Source organism: Staurois parvus, unplaced genomic scaffold, assembly GCF_062004578.1.
Source record: "Staurois parvus isolate SC_StPar_1 unplaced genomic scaffold, SC_StPar_1.0 ptg000473l, whole genome shotgun sequence".
Taxonomy (NCBI): Eukaryota; Metazoa; Chordata; class Amphibia; order Anura; family Ranidae; genus Staurois; species Staurois parvus.
Window position 1 is genome coordinate 2,426,537 of NW_028318269.1, and position 22,008 is coordinate 2,448,544.

The 22,008-nt window shown below is 45.9% G+C and overlaps 1 protein-coding gene across 4 annotated transcripts in view; it reads left to right on the plus strand.

Annotated features, from left to right (window-relative positions):
- The window catches only part of LOC149452426 (septin-9-like), a 443,799-nt gene that overhangs the window by 339,342 nt on the left and 82,449 nt on the right, over positions 1 to 22,008 (plus strand). The window contains exon 1 of one of the 4 annotated variants that reach the window (XM_089689409.1): positions 9,404 to 9,555. The exons of the other annotated variants lie outside the window; for them this stretch is intronic. The gene's annotated coding sequence lies outside the window, so the exon portion shown is untranslated. Of the gene's footprint in view, positions 1 to 9,403; positions 9,556 to 22,008 lie in introns of those variants that run through there. 4 annotated transcript variants of the gene reach the window in all.

Here is a 22,008-nt window from a genome sequence, read left to right on the forward strand (position 1 = left end):
AAGATACAACCGCTGTGTACAAGCATTGCAGGTGAACAGATGTTTTCTGACCACTGGACAGTTCATCTCAGAGCTGCTCAGATCATTCATCATCACTTCGACACAGTGCTTCTCCAAGTCTATATTCCCACCCATTCCCAGAATCAGTAGTGCCTTCTTCAGACAGTGCAGCAGCTGTCACTGATATTAGTCACTTTTACCCCCTTACCTTTCGCCTATGTCCTTTTTTTTTAAAAGATGATCACTATGTTCACAGACCTAGACCTGGAAAGAGATGCACAAAACATTCTCTGATTGGATGAAGTGGCGAAGCAAAGTGGTGATCTCATGATCAGGGCAGTCTTTAATATTGATTGGACCCTGGGCAAACATTTTCTTGGGCCCCCCCATGAAATGTTGCTCTCTACCTGCTCTGACAATACAATGAATAGCAGCTAAACTCAAAATCAGTTTATTGCTGCAGATCAGGCAGCAATTTAATTGATTGCCGGAGGTTACAGCATATCATTACCACCCACTGACTAGTTGCTAGATGTTACTGCACATCATTACTGCTAATGGTTGGTTGCTAGAGGTTTCTGCACATCCTTACCGCTCACTGATTGACTGCTAGTGGTTACTGCACATCATTACTAGTCACTGGTTGGTTTCTAGAGGTTACTGCACATCATTACTGCTAATGGTTGGTTGCTAGAGGTTACTGCACATTATTACTGCTCACTGATTGTATGTTAGAGGCTACTGCACATCATTACTGGTCACTGGTTGGTTTCTAGAGGTTACTGCACATCATTACTGCTAATGGTTGGTTGCTAGAGGTTACTGCACATTATTACTGCTCACTGATTGTATGTTGGAGGCTACTGCACATCATTACTGGTCACTGGTTGGTTTCTAGAGGTTACTGCACATTATTACTGCTCACTGATTGGATGTTAGAGGTTACTGCAGATCAATACTGCTCACCTATTGGTTGCTAGAGGTTATTGCACATCCTTACTACTCACTGATTGGTTGCTGAAGGTTACAGCACATCATCTCACTGCCTGCACACCATGGATTGAGAAGGTTACAGGACCCACCAATAGACAGAAAACACCTAGGACTCATGGGATCAATGGCAGTTCTGGGCGGGAGGGTTATTGGGATCAGTGGCAGTGGTGGGAGGATGGGATCAGTGGCAGTGGTGGAGAGGATTGGAATAAGTGGCAGTGCTGGGGGGATGGAATGAGTGACAGTGCTAATGGGTGGGTGGGATCAGTGGCAGTGCTTGGAGGAGGTGGAAACAATGGCAGTATTGGGGTGGATGGGATCAATGGCAGTATTGGGGTAGATGGGATCAATGGCAGTGCTGGATGGGGATGGGAAGTGACATTTCTACACTGACCACCAATGTTAGGGAGGATTAAAATTGATGAACAATTTTAAGGGGGATTTACACTGACTACCAGTGTAAGAGCAATTCTGCACTTACCACCAATCTAAAGGGAAATTTACACTGGCCACGAATGTGATGGGGAATTTGCACTGACCACCAATATTATGAAGGATTTACACTGACTTTCAATGTAATGTGGGATTTTACACCAACAACCAATACATTTCTACACTGGCCACCAATGTAAGGGGATTTTACACTGACCACCAGCAGAGGTGTTGGTAGCTGGAACCTCATGGTGGGCATAATATACATATGAATGCCACATTGCAGTCGCTGTTTACATATGAATGCCGCCACTATTTACATGTGAATGCTGACATGGTCTGCACATGAGTCATCTGTACATGGCAATTGGACAGAGCAGGGCAGCATAAGTGACAGCACTTCACATTGAAATATTGGACACAGCCTGGGACAAAGACTTCCAGGGACAAAGGAATGTGAACCAGTACAGTTGACAAGTATGGGACAGCTGCTTTTGGCCCCACAATGAATGGGTTCAGGGCAGCTGTCCCTTCTGCCCCTCCTTAAAGACGACCCTGCTCACGATCTTTACCTCTTCCAATCAGACAACGTTTTGCATTTTAATTGAGAAGATGTAAAGCACATCCTGAACAGTATTTGTGCCAAGCAAGTGGCCTCCTGTGTTCAGTTAGCAGCAGGTCAGCCACTTGGCATGTAAGTGGTACCTACTACAGTGAATTCCAGCTTCCATCTGCCAGGTATGGTATATGCATAGTTATATTGATCCAAGCAGGACCAATGTAAAAATATCCTAATCTGGAATTCATCGTTAAAGTGGTATTAAACCCGGAAGCAAATGTGTATTCTATTGCAGCTTACCAATTCTTGGATGTGATGGCTGCATTAGTTTTCTTTTTAGGCTTTCTTTCCTTTATTTTCACCTGGTGATCTGGCCAAGTAAATCTGTTGTTTTTCAACTGAAAGAGCTCTCCTGCAAATGTTTCAGTTAAAGTAGAATTACAGCCAAAGCTTTTCCTGTGGATCACAGGAGTGCAATCACCTTTAATAATGCCAATTATAATATGAGAACTCAATGCAGGGTACAGTGTAAAATGTTGATTATTTTACGAAGCTTAGTGAAACCTTATATATCCATATTATAATTTCTGCGTTCAATTACACTCAGGAAAGTGTCATGTTTATTCCAGTTCGGCTATTTAATCATTTAATACACACCTTTTGTACATTGTAGAGCAAGGTTGCCCTACATTTTATCCAGAATTCATACCCTGCTATATTTGTAACACCTATTTGTATCAGCTGTCTGTTCTGCTTACAAATAACCAGAGACCATTATATAAGAAGATATCATTTATTCTTTAGGTTCCCAACTGTTACAGATTCCACAATTATACAGTATATACTGTATATGTGTACTGCATACACACATGAACATTGGCACTCATCAGAAGTGATACAAGCATACGGAACAATCTGAAAGGGGATGAGAGCAGAATGAGCAGAGGGATGAGCTCATTGGTGTTCTGCTGCTCCCTCACTGTCCAATCACAGAATGGTTTTGCTTAAATCAGATCTATCATTACACAAATGTTATTGCTTAGTGCATGTAACACCTGGACTGTTAAAATCCATCCTTTAGTTTCTAAGCAGCATGACTGGGCAGGTTTCTCCACCATCCGATCATGCTGCTAGAATGGAGACAGATATGTGATTGACAGCTATGGTCTCTGGCAGCACTCCGGAAATTAGCATTGCTATTCATCATAAAAAAAAAAAAAAATACAGAGCCCATGTGGTTGATTTACTAAAGGCAAATAGGCGGTGCACTTTGAAGTGCAGTTGCTCCAAATCTGAGGGGAACATGCAGGGAAAATTTAAAAAAACAGCATTTTTGCTGGCACATGATTGGATGAAAGAAATCCGCATTGCTTTGCCCAATTTCAGAGCTTCCCCTCAGATATAAAGCAACTGCACTTGCAGTGCACAGCCTATTTGCCTTTGGTAAATCAACCCCACGACTGTGTGTCTATCAGGGTTCCTTTATACATATACGGCCTGGCCGATAGATTGCACAGTGCTGTATGATCTTTCAGTTTTATGAATGAGCGATCAGCATTTTTGGACTGTATTATACATGACACCAGCCCCATTGCTGATCGTTCATTCATAAATGCTAAATCTCACACAGCACTGCAACGCTCGGTCATGCAATGGCTTGGCTGTGCATGTGTACAAGCAGCCCTCATAGATACATAGAGATCCACAGTTCTGAGTGATCTGTTACTGTTATGAATTAACGATCACTGCTGCTTGTTCATCCATCACCCCCAGTTCACATATTCGCGTTCCTGCGGGCCGCGTTTTGCGCGGACACGAGAGCCCATTCATTTGAATGGACTCCCGTGCCCCGGGACACACAGGGAAGAAGTCTTTGCACTTCTTCTGAAAACGCAGCCCCCACGGGAACCTCGGTTCCCAGTACAGTTGCGATTTCCAGTGCGGGCGGCGTGCCATTAGAATTAATGGCACCAGCCCGCGGGTCCGCATTCTTCTGTGTGGGTGGTGTGGTTGCACGGATTTTTGTGTGGATCCGCAGCGGCACCACCCGCACATATGTGAACCTAGCCTCAGGGTTCATTCACACCAGATGCGGTGGGACCGCATCAGCGGCAGAATGCCTTGCCTCTTGTGTGCCTGGTTCACTGCACTGTGCAGGCGGTGTACGCTAAAATAAAGTCATGCATGCAGTGCTTTTTATTCAGCATGACGCAATCCAATGCCTTGCACAGTGAAGCGGCCAGTTCAGCTTTATGAAATGTCCTTCTGGACTGCATTGCACACCAATCACTGGGTTGTAAAGCAGCGGCTGATGTGAATTAGTCCTCAGAGTTGCGGCTCTGTGTTATGTATCTGCAGCTGATTGTGCACACACACAGGGCAGATACGTTACACAGATCCAAAACCCTGATTGATCGTTTACTAATATGATAGAACAAGCAGTACTGATTGTTCATTCGTGAGAGTGACAGATTACACAGTTTAGTGAGGGGGCGGGGCTGTGTTGGTTGTACCTCCCCACACAGGAACACCCATAATTTGGGGTTCAAAACAGGGTGGAGCTACAGCCAGCATATTTAAGCGTGTTTAAGGGACAAGGAGGCCACCAATCAGATTAGGACCAAATGCTTTATGTACTTGGTCTTCTAGTGAGTTAAAAAAAATAAAAAAAACAACCATAGTTCTTTTTTAACTGCAGTAGAGAAAACTTAAAGCGGTTCTAAAGGCTTAAAGTGGAGCTCCACCCAAAAGGGGAAGTTCCGCTTTAAGGACTGCTCCCCCGCTCCCCATTAAGGATTGGCACCTTTTAGGGGCAAGGAGGGAGCGGGTACCTGAATTTGACAGGTACCCGCTCCCACCTCCGGTCCAATCGCCTAGGCGATCGGAAACGGAAGGTGTCCTCCCTCCCTCCCTCTAGTCTTTTGGGACACATGACAGGTCCCAGAAGACTACAGGACCATTCATGAAGTGCAGCGCTACTCGTGCATGCGCAGTGGGTACCCGGCTGTGAAGCTGCAAGCTATCACAGCCGGGTGCCCACACTGAAGATGCCGACCTCCTGGAATCCAGGATGGCCAGTGAAACAAGCTGCGGGGGACAAACCACGGGACAGAGGGCAGGTAAATGGCTGTTTTGTAAAAGTCAGCAGCTACAGTTTTTGTAGATGCTGACTTTTATTTTTTGACAGGTGAGTGGAACTCCGCTTTAAGGTTTTTTTACCTTCATACATTTTATGCATGAAGGTAAAAAACTTTCTGTGTGCAGCATCCCTCCCTAGCCCCCCTTATACTCACCTAAGCCCCCTCTCAATCCAGTGATGTGCACTGGAGTCTTGGCTATCCCAGGACTCCCTCTTCTCACTGGCTGAGACAGAAGTGGGAGCCGTGGGCTCCCACTGCTGTCAATCACAGCCAGTGAGTCAATGAAAAAAGAGAGGGGGTGGGGCTAAGCTGCGACTTCGTGTGTGAATGGACACATGGAACAGCGGGTGCCCCCCACAGCAAGCACAAAAATCTGAAGAATATATTTAAAAAATATATTTTAAAAAAATGCATTTTTTTAAAATATATTCTTCAGTTTTTTTAACATATAAAAAAGTAATTTTAACATATATTTTTACATATATTTGTAAATGCATTCCAAAAATGTAGATTTGTATTTTTAAAGACATACAGTATATTTGAAATGTATTTTTAAAAATATTTGTTATATATTTTGTAATAAAATGAATTTCAACATGCTATATATATATATATATATATATACACATTTATTGAAATATATTTTGAAATATATTGAATATGGCCAAAATTGTAGTATTTCAAATATATGGCAATATATTTGGGAAGAATATTTTTAAAATATATTTCAGATATATTTTTCTTCCATATGGGTTGGATGCAGCTGTTCGGCCATGGAAACCCATTCCATGAAGCTCTCTACGCACTGTTTTTGTGCTAATCTGAAGGCCACATGAAGTTTGGAGGTCTTTAGCTATTGACTCTGCGGACAGTTGGCGACTTCTGTGCACTGTGCGCTTCAGCATGCGCTGACCCCGCTCTGTATTTTTACGTGGCCTACCACTTGGTGGCTGAGTTGCTGTTGTTCCCAGTTGCTTCCACTTTGTTATAATCCCACTAACAGTTGACTGTGGAATATTTAGTAGCAAGGAAATTTCACGGATGGACTTATTGCACAGATAGTAAGCTATCACGGTACCACGCTTGAATTCACTGAACTCTGGAAAGCGACCCATCCTTTCACAAATGTTTGTAGAAGCAGTCTGCATGTCTAGAAGCTTGATTTTATACACCTGAATCCAATAATTTGGAGGGCTGGCCCAATACTTTTGTCAATATAGTGTAAATCTCAGGACTAGATGACCAGAGCTACTTTGACAGGTAAAGAAAAAATTCCCTCGTTATATTTTAACTGTGTAGGCATCTGCCTGGAGTTTAGCTTTAAGGCAGAACAGTCATTCCGTACATCTACTGTACTAAGTCCAGTCATACCTTGCCAGCCAGAACATGAACATGCACTGAGCAGATGCCTCTGGACTTATCTCAAAAGAACAGCTGCAGTCCTTCAAAGAAATCCAAATTTGCGATCATCATTTTTCTCCAAGGTCAGTCAGCTGGCTGAAGGTTGCCTGCAGAAGATGCAGAGTCTTTAAAGAGAACCAGAAGTTTCTCTCAGGATCAAAAAAGGCAGGAATCGGGGCTCAAAGACTTGAATAGGGCAGTCTACCAATCCACCTGAGAGTCAACAGTTCAGAAAACCTCATTTGATTGCTGGATGAAGTCTTGCTGTGAATCCATCTTCTACAACCCAAATGTTCTTCTTTATAACCAAGCCTTGGCCAAAAGACAGCGGGAGGGTCAGAATGTGCACATTGAACCCCTTTGTGATGTTCATGGTCAGTGTTGGCAATTATTACATAAAAACCTGGAAGAAGATGAATTCTGATTGGTTGATCAGGAATATATTCCATACCTGTTGTGCTGTACATCTGGTGTGGATATGAGGGTATGATCTGATCACTGATGGATGCCTTTAAAGAGGTCCAAGTTCTTATTGCTCCAGCAATAGTTCGCACTGCACAGTCAACATGATTGAGTGGGAAAATCCAACTCTGCCAGTTGACTTTTCCAAAGAGGATGGTTGGCCAGAGTTGTCTACACGAGCTGTAAAGGTGCCATAAATCTTAGAGGACACACTCCTGATCCAATTATTTTTGGCTGGATCAGGAGATAATCTAATGTCAATGGGCAACAAGCAGGCCCCGAACAGGGGGTAGTGATTGGATGGGGTGGAGCACCTTGTTGGTTCACTGTTGCTCTTCCTTAGTAATTCAGCATTGGAAGTGTCGGCAATGCACCACCCCATTCTGCTCCATCAGATAAACAGGAATGGTTGCCCTAAGCACATGTCCATCATAGGAAAATTGCTGGAAGATTCAAGTGTCTGAGGGTCATCAAATCCTGATACACCTCCAAGCACTCTGCCCCAAAGACTAGAGATTACCTTAGGCTAAGGTCACACAAGCAGCATAGGGGTGGTAAAAACAGGTGGTGGATCCTCGTATTTACTGCTCCCATGACCAAATGCCTACCTACAGATTGACATGACGGCTGCTCAAGTCCATCCACATTGCCACAGCCACGAAGCTGTGTGTTAAATTTACAGCGGCATGCAATGGATGGGTTTTCAGAGAGGCGGTAATGTCAGCCGCCTGTGTGAAAGGGACTAATTACCTATTATTCATTCATTTGAATAGGGCTTTGCTTCCTTTGGAATCCTGAAATATGAAAAATGCTGAACATATTTGTAAAGCTCAGCACTGGTTAATACAGATATGATTTTATATTGCTGCTTTACCACTGGACCCCTAAGGGCTCATTCACACCGGTACTGTTGGGCTAATGAAGTGCCAAAACAAAGACAAGGCCACTAGCCCCACATCCTAGGGCTGCAGTTCACACCTACTGTATGTGCACTGGACAAAAAAACAGGACTTGTAGCACTTTGTGCAGCATGTCCAGGGGCGGACTGACCATTCCAGGGCCTAGGGTCAGTAGGGGGCCCCATGAAATGCCCCTGGTACCTTTTATCGGCTTTTTTTGAGTGTGGGTGAGGACATAGGGGCCCCATGATCCCCTATTGCCCGGGGGTCCCATGAGTTGTCAGTCCGCCCCTGAGCACATCCCAACACATTGCAGCACATGGTAAAGGCATAACTGTGATATACTGTATGTGCACACGCAAAGCTGCATGCAGAGCCCATGTTACTACATCAGTAATGTATTCACAGATGTCAGTATTCCTCGTACAACGTAGATCAGCGGTGCCCAACATGCCCTTTATGTGCCGTCCATCATGTCCTGGCTACTTGGTGGTCACCATTTTGCAGAGAGCGCTGAAAGGATCCCTGTGTTCCAGCACCCGGCTGACTCCAGAATCAGGAAATATTCTCGAAATCCATTCATCATGTGTATTTTTCCTTAAATCTTGGTGTGAGGGGGGTTATTATTGGGGTCACTGACAGCAATGACGGTAGTTAATATTGCGGTCACTGACACAAGTTAGGGGGGGTTATTATTACGGTCAGTGACACCAATGATAGGGGTTATTATTGCAGTCAGTGACACCAGTGATGGGGGTTAATATTGCGGTCAGTGACACCAATGATGAGAGTTATTATTGTGGTCGCTGACACTGATGATGGGGGTTATTTCTCTCACTGACACCGATGATGGGGGTTATTATTTCTCTCACTGACACCGATGATGGGGGTTATTATTGCGGTCACTGACACCGATGATGGGGGTCATTTCTCTCACTGACACCGATGATAAGGGTTATTATTTCTCTCACTGACACCGATGATGGGTGTTAGTATTGCGGTCACTGACACCGATGATGGGGGTTATTATTGCGGTCACTGACACCGATGATGGGGGTTATTATTGCGGTCACTGACACCGATGATGGGGGTTATTATTGCGGTCACTGACACCGATGATGGGGGTTATTATTGCGGTCACTGACACCGATGATGGGGGTTATTATTGTGAACGCTGACACCAATGATGGGATTATTTTGGCAGTCACTGTCACCAATGACGGAAGGGGGGGGTTGGGTTCACCGATGATCACTCCAACCTTCCCTTCACTGCACATTGCAGGTAATGCAGCAGGACAGAAGTGTCCATGAATTGGGGTGTATTATGGGCCACGGAGTGTGGCTGTACAAATCCCATGCCGTGACAATGGAGTGCCCCTGCCTCTGATGCACTGATCTGGTGTCACTGATTCATTGTCCCCAGAGACATCCTATCCCCCCAATCTCTGATCACACCGTACGGAATCAGACATCGCCCGCTATCTCCTGCGATGAGCCCATCACAGCTCCTTCACCCCTCGCCCGCCGAGACCACGCCCCTCCCCGTGTACCATGTGACAGGGGGGTGTGGCCGCTCCGCTCTCCTCCGGCTCTCCGGCTCGGCTCGTAGTTAGTGTTGGTGGTGCGGGTGATCGGGAGGAGCGGGCCCGGGGATCGGTGTGATCGGGAGGTAGGTGCGGGGCGGGGGAGGGGGCGATCCTGCAGCAGCTGTCCATTGATGAATGGTGTGTGCGGGGCTGTGACCTCACCATATGGATGGATGGAGGGGGGCGGGGAGCACAGAGCCCGGACATCGCCCGATCTGATCATCAGGGGGGCGACAGAGCATCGTACGGCCCGCAGGAGGGAGATCAGCACTGCATGGCCATCATTAACTCCTACTGTACCGGTCTGCCATGTATCATGGAGACCTCCTGATACAGAGCACACAGGACCTGTAATATGACACTGATAGAGCTCACTGATCCCAGGGCACCATTTACTCCAATGGAGGGTAACAGATCACACCATTCATCACATGGACATGCATCATACTGCTCCAATGTACCTTCGCCTTCACTGCTGATGGGGCCCCAAATACACCAAGCCAGGGGCCCCACACAACATCGCACAGATCCCACCTCTTCTCTGCACATAGGACAGGCCAATCAGATGAATGGATTGTCCTCACCACAACATGAAAGGAACGCACACTTATGTTACACCCAACATCACATCCTACCAGTATGGATGGGGCCCTCAGTGTGTCCACTCCAAGGTGACAACCTCTAGGGCCCCACTGCCCTCCCGGGCCCCAATGGTACCTGTGTAACCCCAGCAGTCCTCTCTCGTTGTAATGTACTCCATCATCAGACCATCTCCTGGGTGGTAATGGCTGTCCCACAAAGATGGTGATGCCCCCCCCCCCCCAGATGGTGATCACAATCTCTGTGGCCTCTGACAGATCTCTGTGCCATTACCTCTTATGTGTGGCCCCTTGGATATGACAGGAGCATCAGCTGATGTCCTCTATATCGTATACCTTGACAAACACTGCTCTAAGGACAAGGGGCGGATGTGGCCCTTTAGCACTTACTGTATGGCCCTTGGGGCCCCTGTAGACCACATTATGTGTTTTGGTGCTTAAGCCTGTAAAGGGAAGCTATTCATTAGACCAACTTCTAGGTGTTCAGTGGTTTGTATTATACTAGATTGCAAGCTCCCAGGATCAGGCCCTCCTATCCCTCTTGTATTGAACTGTATTGTTGTTATTGTCTTCCGTTATATTGTGAAGCACTGAGCAAACTGTTGGCGCTATATAAATCCTGTATAATAATCATTTTATTTTACACTATCTTTTCTTTTTTTTTCAGTCGTTATGTTTATTCACTATATGTTATAATGGCTCTTGCTGAGAGTGATATCAAATGTGGTACAATGTACGGTAATTTACAGGGGGTTGTAGGGAGCACAACGAAGCATTGATTTGTAGAGCAGCAGAGATCTCTTGCAGTCTCCTGCAACATGTCACATCTGTAGGCTCTGGCCATCTCCTGTATCATGTCTTGAGTCTCTGACCCTCTCCTGCAGTCTGTCTTGAGTCTCTGACCCTCTCCTGCAGTCTGTCTTGAGTCTCTGACCCTCTCCTGCAGTCTGTCTTGAGTCTCTGACCCTCTCCTGCAGTCTGTCTTGAGTCTCTGGCCCTCTCCTGCAGTCTGTCTTGAGTCTCTGGCCCTCTCCTGCAGTCTGTCTTGAGTCTCTGGCCCTCTCCTGCAGTCTGTCTTGAGTCTCTGGCCCTCTCCTGCAGTCTGTCTTGAGTCTCTGGCCCTCTCCTGCAGTCTGTCTTGAGTCTCTGGCCCTCTCCTGCAGTCTGTCTTGAGTCTCTGGCCCTCTCATGCCTGCAGTCTCTGGCCCTCTCTTGTCTCATGCCTGCAGTCTCTGGCAGCTCTCTTCAGTATTTAATTTACTGAATATTATAATTGGTCCCTTGATGATATCAGGGGCCACACTTGAGGCCCTTTTTGTCTAGTACATTGACCACCCCTTCTCTAAAGACTCCTGCGGCTGCATTCTCCTAGTGATACCCATGCAGGGCCTATTGCAGTACTCAGCCAGCCTCTGAGCCGTCAGCACTGCTGGGTCTTCTAGGATTCGGGTTCGGCCATCAGCTGGTTAAAATGTTCCTTGTGCTGAGCGTGGCACATTTTTCACTCTAGAAGAAGACGCTCCAACTTCCTTCTAAACCTGTTTTCTCTCAGGTGTTGACAGTGCGATTGCCTTATCTTCCCTGTAACTGGTTTTGGGTCGGCAGATCGTATTTGTAACCTTCAAGGCAGGAAAACCTTGTACCTGCAGTCTCTCCGTCCCCGCAGGGCCGCGTAACCTGCAGTCTCTCCGTCCCCGCAGGGCCGCGTAACCTGCAGTCTCTCCGTCCCCGCAGGGCCGCGTAACCTGCAGTCTCTCCGTCCCCGCAGGGCCGCGTAACCTGCAGTCTCTCCGTCCCCGCAGGGCCGCGTAACCTGCAGTCTCTCCGTCCCCGCAGGGCCGCGTAACCTGCAGTCTCTCCGTCCCCGCAGGGCCGCGTAACCTGCAGTCTCTCCGTCCCCGCAGGGCCGCGTAACCTGCAGTCTCTCCGTCCCCGCAGGGCCGCGTAACCTGCAGTCTCTCCGTCCCCGCAGGGCCGCGTAACCTGCAGTCTCTCCGTCCCCGCAGGGCCGCGTAACCTGCAGTCTCTCCGTCCCCGCAGGGCCGCGTAACCTGCAGTCTCTCCGTCCCCGCAGGGCCGCGTAACCTGCAGTCTCTCCGTCCCCGCAGGGCCGCGTAACCTGCAGTCTCTCCGTCCCCGCAGGGCCGCGTAACCTGCAGTCTCTCCGTCCCCGCAGGGCCGCATCGATAGCTAATGACAGCTTGGGGTAGCTTGCTTAAAATTCCAAAGGCAACCTGAGATCCCTGATGAGATATAAAATAGTGGTCCATGACTGTCATTGATGACCATCCGGGAAGATGTCTGATCACGTTTCAGTAGGACGGTCCGCAGCCGCAAAGGGAAAGGCCGGAATGCTGGTGATGGCTCATTGTATTAGAAGGCCATGTGCCTCTAACCTAATCCTGTTGATGAATGATCAATTCCTTCTCTGCATTGCCTCTCCGGGTTCCTTCAGAGAAAGAAGAAATAGATTCCGGTATACCAATGGAATATTATCACATATAAAATGAGCTTTCTATATCATAAATAAAAAGGGCCGCCTGTCTACAATGGAACACAAAGAGGGCGATCTTCGATTATAGATTGATGAGTGTAACACTGAAATCCCCTATAGGGTTGAACATCAAATGAGCTCATTAATGAAATGATGAGCATGCAATGCCTTGGCCTGTTTTTTTTTTTTTTTTTTCTTCCTAGTGGTGAAGCAGCACAATAAATGTCGGTGACATTGTCAGTGGCCTCGTACCTCTAAGCATCCTGCAGGCCTATTACGTATCTTTATGTTCTGGTTGGAGTGTATCTGTGTCATGGTTATTAGTGAGGGTGTATTCAGCACACAAGATCTGTCGGGGTTTCCTGTTCTGTAAATGAAGACACAGAAAGCTCACCTTCCACAACCCCCCCTCCCTCCCCGATTTCCCCCAACCACCCTCCTGTTTAGTCTCTGTAATCTGCCAAAGACATACACATCCTTCTCAGCCTATAGATTCCACCAGCCTGGGCTGTCGTCTTCTGGATCGGGGAGTCAACGCAGTGTTTATAAAAGAGCCTGCTATGTATAGATTGAATTTCTGTGCATCCGAGACTTAGACTTGCAGAACGATTTATTTTCAGTGATCCTGATTTCTTTTTTACTTAGGTGTCTTCCTATTTTTTATATTTTTAAAAAGGTTGTCATACGTTTGTCTCTTTTTTAGACTAGCCAAAGCCCTTTGTTTATTGGCCAGAAGGAAGGTGCGTTATTGATTGACATTATCTTCAAGGGTATTTAAAGGTTGATGTGTAATACTGATAGAAAAATCCTTTTTCACATATGGAACTCAGTCCTTACAATAAGGTGCCATACACCCACAGATATTTTTTGTTCAAGTTCAGAAAAAAGGAAAAGGTGGACTAACGTGCAGCCTCCCTACCTGTGGTCTCAACTGTACTACCTCCATGGGAGATGAGCTGTCAGTACCCACACAGCCGCTGTAGCAGTCTGGGGATTTGGATTCCCCAGCCTTTTTCCCCTCTTTCTGTTGGGCTTCCAGGACAGATCAAAGCAATTCTGATTGGTCAAGTGTGAGCGCTGACCAATCAGAACCACTCTGATCTGTCCTGGGCGCCCTAGGCTGGCCATAGACAGTTCGAATCTCAGTCGATTCAGCAGGGACTGGCTGAGATTTGAACCGTGCATGGGCAAGCTGATTGTACACAAGTTGATCATTCTGATTGGTGAGCGCTCACACTGACCAATCAAAACCACTCTGATCTGTCCTGGGCGACTAAGGCTGGCCATAGACAGTTCGAATCTCAGCAGGGACTGGCTGAGATTTGAACCGTGCATGGGCAAGCTGATTGTACACAAGTTGATCGTTCTGATTGGTCAGCGCTCACACTGACCAATCAAAACCACTCTGATCTGTCCTGGGTGCCTTAGGCTGGCCACAGACAGTTCGAATCTCAGCCAGTTCAGCAGGGACTGGCTGAGATTTGAACCATGTATGGGTAGGCTCAATGTACACAAGTTGATCGCTCAATCAACTTGGCTACAACCAGCTTGCTGGATTTTACATATGATCATCGCTTGTGGCTGGTATAGTCACTAGCAATAATCACTGTGTTCTCCCGGTGGGGACGGCTTCCCCTGTCCCTCCACAGGGAGAATATATAATGGCTCGGCAAGAGGGATTCCCCTGTCAACACTGTCTGTGTTGATAGGGGAATCGAGTGGTTGCAGGAAAGAAATTGGCTCTGTGTATGGCGTGCCTTATGGATGGATTTCAAATCCCTGTGGTTATATGGGCACGAACAGATCATCAGCCATGGAGGTATGTAAAGTAGGGACCAGAAGGGTGTAGGGTGTTAGTTCACCTTTTTATTTTTTCTGGAAAGGTGAACTAACCTTTTGCAGCCTGCATGCTGGCTAACTAAGACCTCACTGACCAAAACAGGTTAGCGTCTCTGTCATGACCAGATTTTAGCCCTCGTACAATAATTTGCAGTTATAGGATCCGTATCTAAGTGCCAGCTTTTTCTATGGTATCTACCTTTTGTGAGGGCCTGCAGGAGCTGCAGCTACACTCCAGAGTCCTGTCTCAATTAATTGAGTAGAGGAGGTTGAGCACTTTCATATTGTGAGTGGGCTGATTGAAAGAAATCAAACAGATTCCTCCATCTACTCCAAACACTGAGAACTGATGAATATCTTGCTGTGACTATTGCATCCTGACAGCTGTCAAAATACCCAAACAGTGTCTGCATCTGATTGGATGCTGGCGCTGCTTGGACAACAGTTCTTTTGATTTAACAGTTGAAGGATGTTGGGAAGAGTGGTGTCGACAGGGGTCACCCACTAATCCTACTGAAGTGGCTGAAAAGCAAACCAATCAAAATTCTCTAAGAGTATGACCGCTTTAGTAATATACATATTTAAACATACTACAGAACTGCTCAGTGCAAATGTCAGATCCATTTAGACTGCAGTCATACGGTAGCAATTCCTAAATGTAGGCAGAAATGCGTGTAAAATGTGTGCAGCGCTTGCAGTCTCAGCCATTGTTGTTGGCACCCTGAATGCAGCAACACAGACATGTGTTTTGTTTTTGAAGAAAGCACAACAAACATGGCACACCGCACAAAACTCAAAAAAGATGCGTGAGTTATTATATTATTATACAGGATTTATATAGCGGCAACAGTTTGCTCAGCGCTTTACAATATAAAGGGAGACAGTTCAATACAAGAGGGTTAGGAGGGCCCTGCGCCTTGGAGCTTACAATCTAAGAGGGAGGGGCTAGTGGTACAAGAGGTAATAACTGTGGGGGATGGAGTAGTAGGAGGAATAGAAGATTCCGTTATTAGCTGAAGGCAGGATAGGCTTTCCTGAAGAGAGAGGTTTTCAGAGATCACTTAAAAGAGAATACAGTAGGCGATAGTCTGATAAATTGGGGTAGAGAGTTCCAGAGGATGGGGAAGCTCTGGAGAAGTTCTAGAGACGAGGAGGGGACAAGTGAGCTAGAGAGCAGGAGGTCGTGCGAGGAGCGGAGAGGACGGTTTGGGTGATATTTGGAGACAAGATCGGTGATGTAATTTGGGGCACAGTTATAAATGGCTTTATACGTTATTGTTAATGTTTTGAATTTTATTCGTTGTGCAATGGGAAGCCAGTGGAGGGATTGGCAGAGAGGGATGGCAGATATGGAATGGTTGGTAAGGTGGATGAGTCTGGCAGCAGCATTCATGATAGACTGAAGAGGGGATAGCCTGCGATAAGGTAGGCCAATGAGGAAGGAGTTACAATAGTCAAGGCGTGATATAACAAGGGAGTGAATACGTTGCTTAGTGGTTTCCGAGGTTAGGAACGGGCGTATATGCTTTGCTGCATGTAGGGTAACCCATTAAAATGAATGTGTGTGGTGCTAAAATGTGCATATGTGTGGTCCGTGTTCCTAAAACGATATAATGTTAATAAAGCCTTAACCGCTTCTCGATGGCCATACGCATATATACCGCCTCTCAGCGTATGGGCTTTAATGCCAAGCCTCCACATATATATGTAGACCATTAACTGTGTTGAGAGCCCAGCACAGTAATCGGCGGGTACCGGAAAGCCCCCGATGCATACTCTGGCGATCGGGAGCTTTCTGATCATGTGACCACTGTGACATTAGTGCAGTGATTACTCCACATCTCCAGAACAGAAGCAGGGAAGTATCTGCAATAATATTTTCTAAGCTCCTTCCCATTTGTTTAGTTGGATTGGGGAGCATTTCCTTTTACTTCCACCACAAGAAAAGTTTTTCAATTTTAGGGCTCGTTCACACTTGACTGTGTTACCAACGCTTGCCAAACACCCCTATAGTGTTTGGCAAGTGTTGGTCCGGCGTTTGTGGAGCGTTTTTAACGCTCCGCAAACGCCGCATGCACGGTTTAGTGGTGGTTGCTAGGCGTTTGCCGAGCGTTAAAAACGCCCCACAAACGCCTGTAATGAAGTTTAAATGGTGTTACCGCTCCACAAACGCCGGACTTTTGAGGAGCGGCACCATAGACTAGAATAGGAGGCTTCAACACCTCCTGACTCGACCAGAGGCGTCCGTTTGACGCGACGCTAATGCTCCCGTTAGAACAGCACCATGTGCTGCAATGTGCAGAATTGTCCGAGTCGTTGGGGAAGCGGTAAAAACGCTTCCCAAACGCCTCTCTGCTGCTTGCACACAACGCTAGTGTGAACGTAGCCTTAGGAGAATTCTGGTTGTATGGGCTAAAACTGAGCATAAAGAGCAGTCTTTACTGCATATAGTAATCTGATTCTCCATTCCTTTTTGTTCAAGTTAGAAAATTAGAGTTAGAAGATGGTAAGACTTTATGAGCAACACAATATCAGATGCTTTCATATGACGGGTCTCTAGTGACATGCTATCTTGGCATTCTTTACCATTCACATGATGGTAATTAGATGTGTCCAACACCTGGAGCCCCCCTTGAGATTTGTTATTTTCGGACAATGACTTGTACCCCCCATATATGATGAAAAGCAGAGACTGGCTTACTATGGCCCATCAGATACTCTTTGAATACGTTTTCTCTGACCTGAGTTTCACTATTCCTGGACCTTAAAGTGAACCTGTCATGATGGAATATTGAAGGCGCCATTGCTGACTAGTATGTAACTGAGCATGGGCAAACATCCAGGTCAGGACTTTTTTCCCCCTGAGGAAGCCACGTGACCCTGTGGCGTAACGCGTAGGGGAGGGGCTCTGACGTCACAACGCCATCAGTCAGCGGAACGGCGAGTACTGTTATTGTGCACGGGCACACATTTGAAACACGCTCTGTATTTTCTTAAAGAATGTAAGTGCGCATTTTATCGGAGACACATTAAAGTCTTATTTGAAAGATGAAGCACTATGTGGGAATTCTTCTTTTACATGGCCTAAACTGGAGGAGCAAAAGGGGAGAAGAGGAGATAGGAGTTTGACCCCTCCAGAACGAGAGGGATATCCGTATCTATCCACCTAGCCCTTACAGCTCAGAAGTATCTGGGAGGTCACCCAGTGGAAGGACAGTAATATTTCCACCTTATCAGCAATATATATATTGTTCACAATATATAAAGGTCGTAATTGGGACATTCGCATTCTGTCTAGTTAAGGACAATAAATACATAACTCCATTTAGAACTTTGGGTTGCACAAGTGAGGTGCACATACAATATCATTTGCACTGTAAGATTATATAGAATTGTTATTGATTACTTATAATTAATCATTTGTCATTTAATATCATATTTCACATGCATCTTTATGCTCATTTCACATTATTTATTATTAATTATTATTTATTTATTTAGCATTTTTTGCACATACACATTGCGTTTTGCACATATATGTCACTTTAAATGGTGGGTTTATCTAATGTTATCGATATAGCATTCTATTATATTTATTAAGGTTTTTACATCATTGTTTTTTATAATATATTTTTTAATATTGTTTAATAATTAATTATAGCACAGAAGTTTTTTATTTGTATTCTATTATAAATATTTTTTTATATAATCATGGAATAATATATATTTATATCATTTATTATTTAACACAGTAGTGCATGATATGCATGGTTAAAATACTTCAAATATTTCTAGTAGGTGGAGCGCGACACAACCAATTATTTACAGGACTTTTTTATATATTCTTCATTAGCTTTCATTAACACGTACAGATTCTCTTGATTGCACGGCCAATCATGGTGGTACTTTTTAGGTTAGAACTTTAATGAAATATCAACTTTTACTTTTGAGTGAAGGTCCGCTTTATTCAAATGTTAAAGTGCTGCTATTCCTCTCCGCCCCCACCTCTAACAATTTTGCTGTTTTTTTGTTTTATTTTTTTTACGACATGGGGGACAGGTACCTTTTTTAACAGGTACCCTCTCCCATTTCCTTAATTCTCCCCTAGGCAAGAATGACCTCCATCTGGGCCTGTCCATGCTCACAATCTGCAGGCATTTTACATTTGTTGTAAACCAATATGTGTGGCATAATCTATAACAGGTTTGAAACGTTTTAAACAGTGTTGCTAGTTGTGGTTGGCATCCAAAGCCCAGTTATTCTTAATATTGGTATTGGATGAGCATGTCAGACGTGGAACTGGCATATACCAATGTTCAGAAGTGATAGCACCCTTATTTTTGTCTTGGCAGGTTTACTTTGATTTCTTTAGACCCCTTTACGTGGACACTGCTAGGTGGCAAAACCAGGCAATGCACACATTACCAGTGCAAAACAATAGGGCATGTCATGTTTGGTAGGCAGTACCACCTGCCACCATGCCCCATAGAGGTGAATGGGGCCACACTGCAAGGGTGATACAACTGCTGTCAGTAGAAGTGGCTGTGGTGCAGTAAAGAGGGATTTCAGTGTGTGATCTGTCTAGGTTAGTGGTCTCCAAACTGAAGTCCGGGGGCTGGATGCAGCCCTTTGATTTCCTTAATTCGGCCCTTCATGTGTTATATCTGCCACTGATACAAAGCACTATTCCCCCCCTCAATACCAACACTGTGGCACAATTCCCCCCCCAATGACAGAAGCTATGGGGCATTGTTCCGCCCACCGATGTCAGTGATGGGGCACTGTTCCGCCCACCGATGTCAGTGATGGGGCACTGTTCCGCCCACCGATGTCAGTGATGGGGCACTGTTCCGCCCACCGATGTCAGTGATGGGGCACTGTTCCGCCCACCGATGTCAGTGATGGGGCACTGTTCCGCCCACCGATGTCAGTGATGGGGCACTGTTCCGCCCACCGATGTCAGTGATGGGGCACTGTTCCGCCCACCGATGTCAGTGATGGGGCAGCATCCACCCACCCACCCACCTAAGTAAATGATGGGGCACCCCCCCCCCACCTATGTCAATGATGGGCCACCGCCCCCCCCCCCACCTATGTCAATGATGGGCCACCGCCCCCCCCCCCCCACCTATGTCAATGATGGGGCACTGTTCCTCTCATTGATAACAATGATGGAGCATTGTTTACTCCCAGGGAGTTTTCTACTGACGCTGGCCATGTACCATCAGTGATGGGGCACTGTTCCTCTCATTGCTACCAATGATGAGGCACAGTTACTCCCACCCACCGATGTCCGTGATGGGGCATCGTTCCCCCTACCTATGTCAGTGATGGGGCACCGTCCCCCCCCCCCCCACCTACCTATGTCAATAATAATGCATCGTCATTCCTCCCCCCTTTCCCCCCACCTATGTCAATAATAGGACATTGTCATTCCCCCCCACCTATGTCAATGATGGGATACCTTCCTCTCCCACCGATGTCAGTAATGGCTCACTGTTCCTCTCGCTACCAATGATGGGGCATTGCTTACTCCCAGGTCTGAAGAGCAGTAATGTGGCCCTTTGTTTGGAAAGCTTGGAAACCTCCAATCCAGAGGATGGCATATCTCCTGCCAACTGTTGGCCAGCTGCTGCTGACAGCACGATTCAGCGCGAACTGCGAGTCAGCAGCTAGACTCATGCGGAGAGGCCTTAGAAATCCTCAGTTCTGTAATCTTAACCAGACCTGCATTACTTCTGAGTGATGATGGGCAGCTCAGATAAGGAATACTTCTGCTTCTCTTCTCTACTGTGTGATGTCATCATTTGCTAGGGCCCTGGCAGCGTTCTAGAGGAACACAAAATGAACCTAAGTGTCTGAAACGTGGACCTAACAATTCGGCATATTGCTTTGAGAAATGTAAACCCTGCTTGCTGCATCTTTGGTGCAATTTCCAAAGAAAAGTATTTTCGATGAATGGTAACCCATGCAAACATGACATGGAAAATGCAGAGCTGGCAATGTCGCCGAATGATCCCTTAGCAACAAAAAAAAGTTTGCTTTTAAACTCGATGGCTCCTCGTTATAATCAGGAGTTGTGTTCACCAAGCGTATCTGGAATCATTTTTTCCCTTCTTCTTTCATGCCTGGTATGTGCTAGCGTATACACATACAAATAGCACCAATACCTCGGAACACATGTTTGCATTTAAATCTATAAAGTTTCACAGGCCTCTATGAGGAAGTGATAAACCCCCTCCCCTAGTGTGCGTGTCCCTTCTCCAGCCGCCTGTTCTCCCCCCTCCGGGACCCTTTTATTCTTTTTCTCTAGGGCTAGCCTCTCCTTCCCTTCCTCCCCAGCACAGCCCCACATCCTCTCCTGGACCAGCTGGCGGAGGATAGAGAAAGGTCACTATTGTTGGTCTTAACAGGGTGCTACTCCGGGCCTAGCACTTAGGTGGCTGCAACATGAAGAATAGATGTGATTAAGTGCCCTTATAAAAGGCAATCTGCCCACCCCGTGTCAGGACTCTTTGTGTTAGCATTTCTGTACTAGTGTAGAAAATTAATAGAAAAAAACCTCTGCCTATGTGGTAATAACATCATTTATCCTTTCATACTAGGTTCTGGTTTGCTTGTTATTTAGATGTGGTCACCTTTCCTAGACAGAAGCTGCTGATATATGGCAAAAAAAAAGGTTATCTCTATAGATCCACTTTCTTACCCTAGGTTCACACCTAAGCATTTTGCAGAAACGCCCAGCAGTCCATTTAATGATTTCCTATGGGACACGTTCACATCTCTACGATTTCACCCGGTGCGTTTTTTGGAAAGGGTCAGGGACTTTTTTAAAGCGCAAAAAGTTGCGTTTTTGGTTCTATAGACTTCAATGGAAAAGCATGTAGTGCATTTTTGATGCATTTTTAAATCTGCCTAGCAACAAGAAAAGAAGAAAAAAGCAGCAAAAATGCAGTGCAGAAACGGATCAAACACAAACTGCATAGGTGGGAACCTAGCCTAAAGGGCATTTCAGTGATCAGGAAATCTCTTTATCTGCATTTGATCTGCAGATCTGTCTTGCCTGTAGGCCATTCATGTTGAGAGTCTACTGGGTGTCACATAACCGTACAGCTAGGATTTATCATTTTCAATGTTATCAGATGGTGCCTGGCCATTTAAAATTTTTGATACTGCTGACTTCATCGCTATATTTATTTATGCATGGTTTAGGTATGTGGCCACACCTGAAAAAGTATCTAGTATTTGAGCAGATTTTAAAATGCACTAATCAACTCAGCCTTACTATTTTGGGCAATTAAATATTATATTAAAAGCATATAAACAACCAAAAAGTCTTGCTTTGTAGTGTACCAGAGGTGAGTGGGGGGAGGGAGCGCAAAAAAGCATGTACGCTGTGTGTGTTTTGGGGATGGACCATCAGCAATGGGGGTTAGTAGAAGGTCCATGTGGAGGTGTCCAAGTCCATCTGTAGTGGGGGACTTGTCCGAGGAGGCAGTCAGCTGTAAGAGCTTGTAGATTCTGCTAATGCAGGTAGAGAAGAGACAGCAGCGCCACTCTAAGTGTAGACAGTTAAAATCAGACAGATTTCATGGTAAAATTGC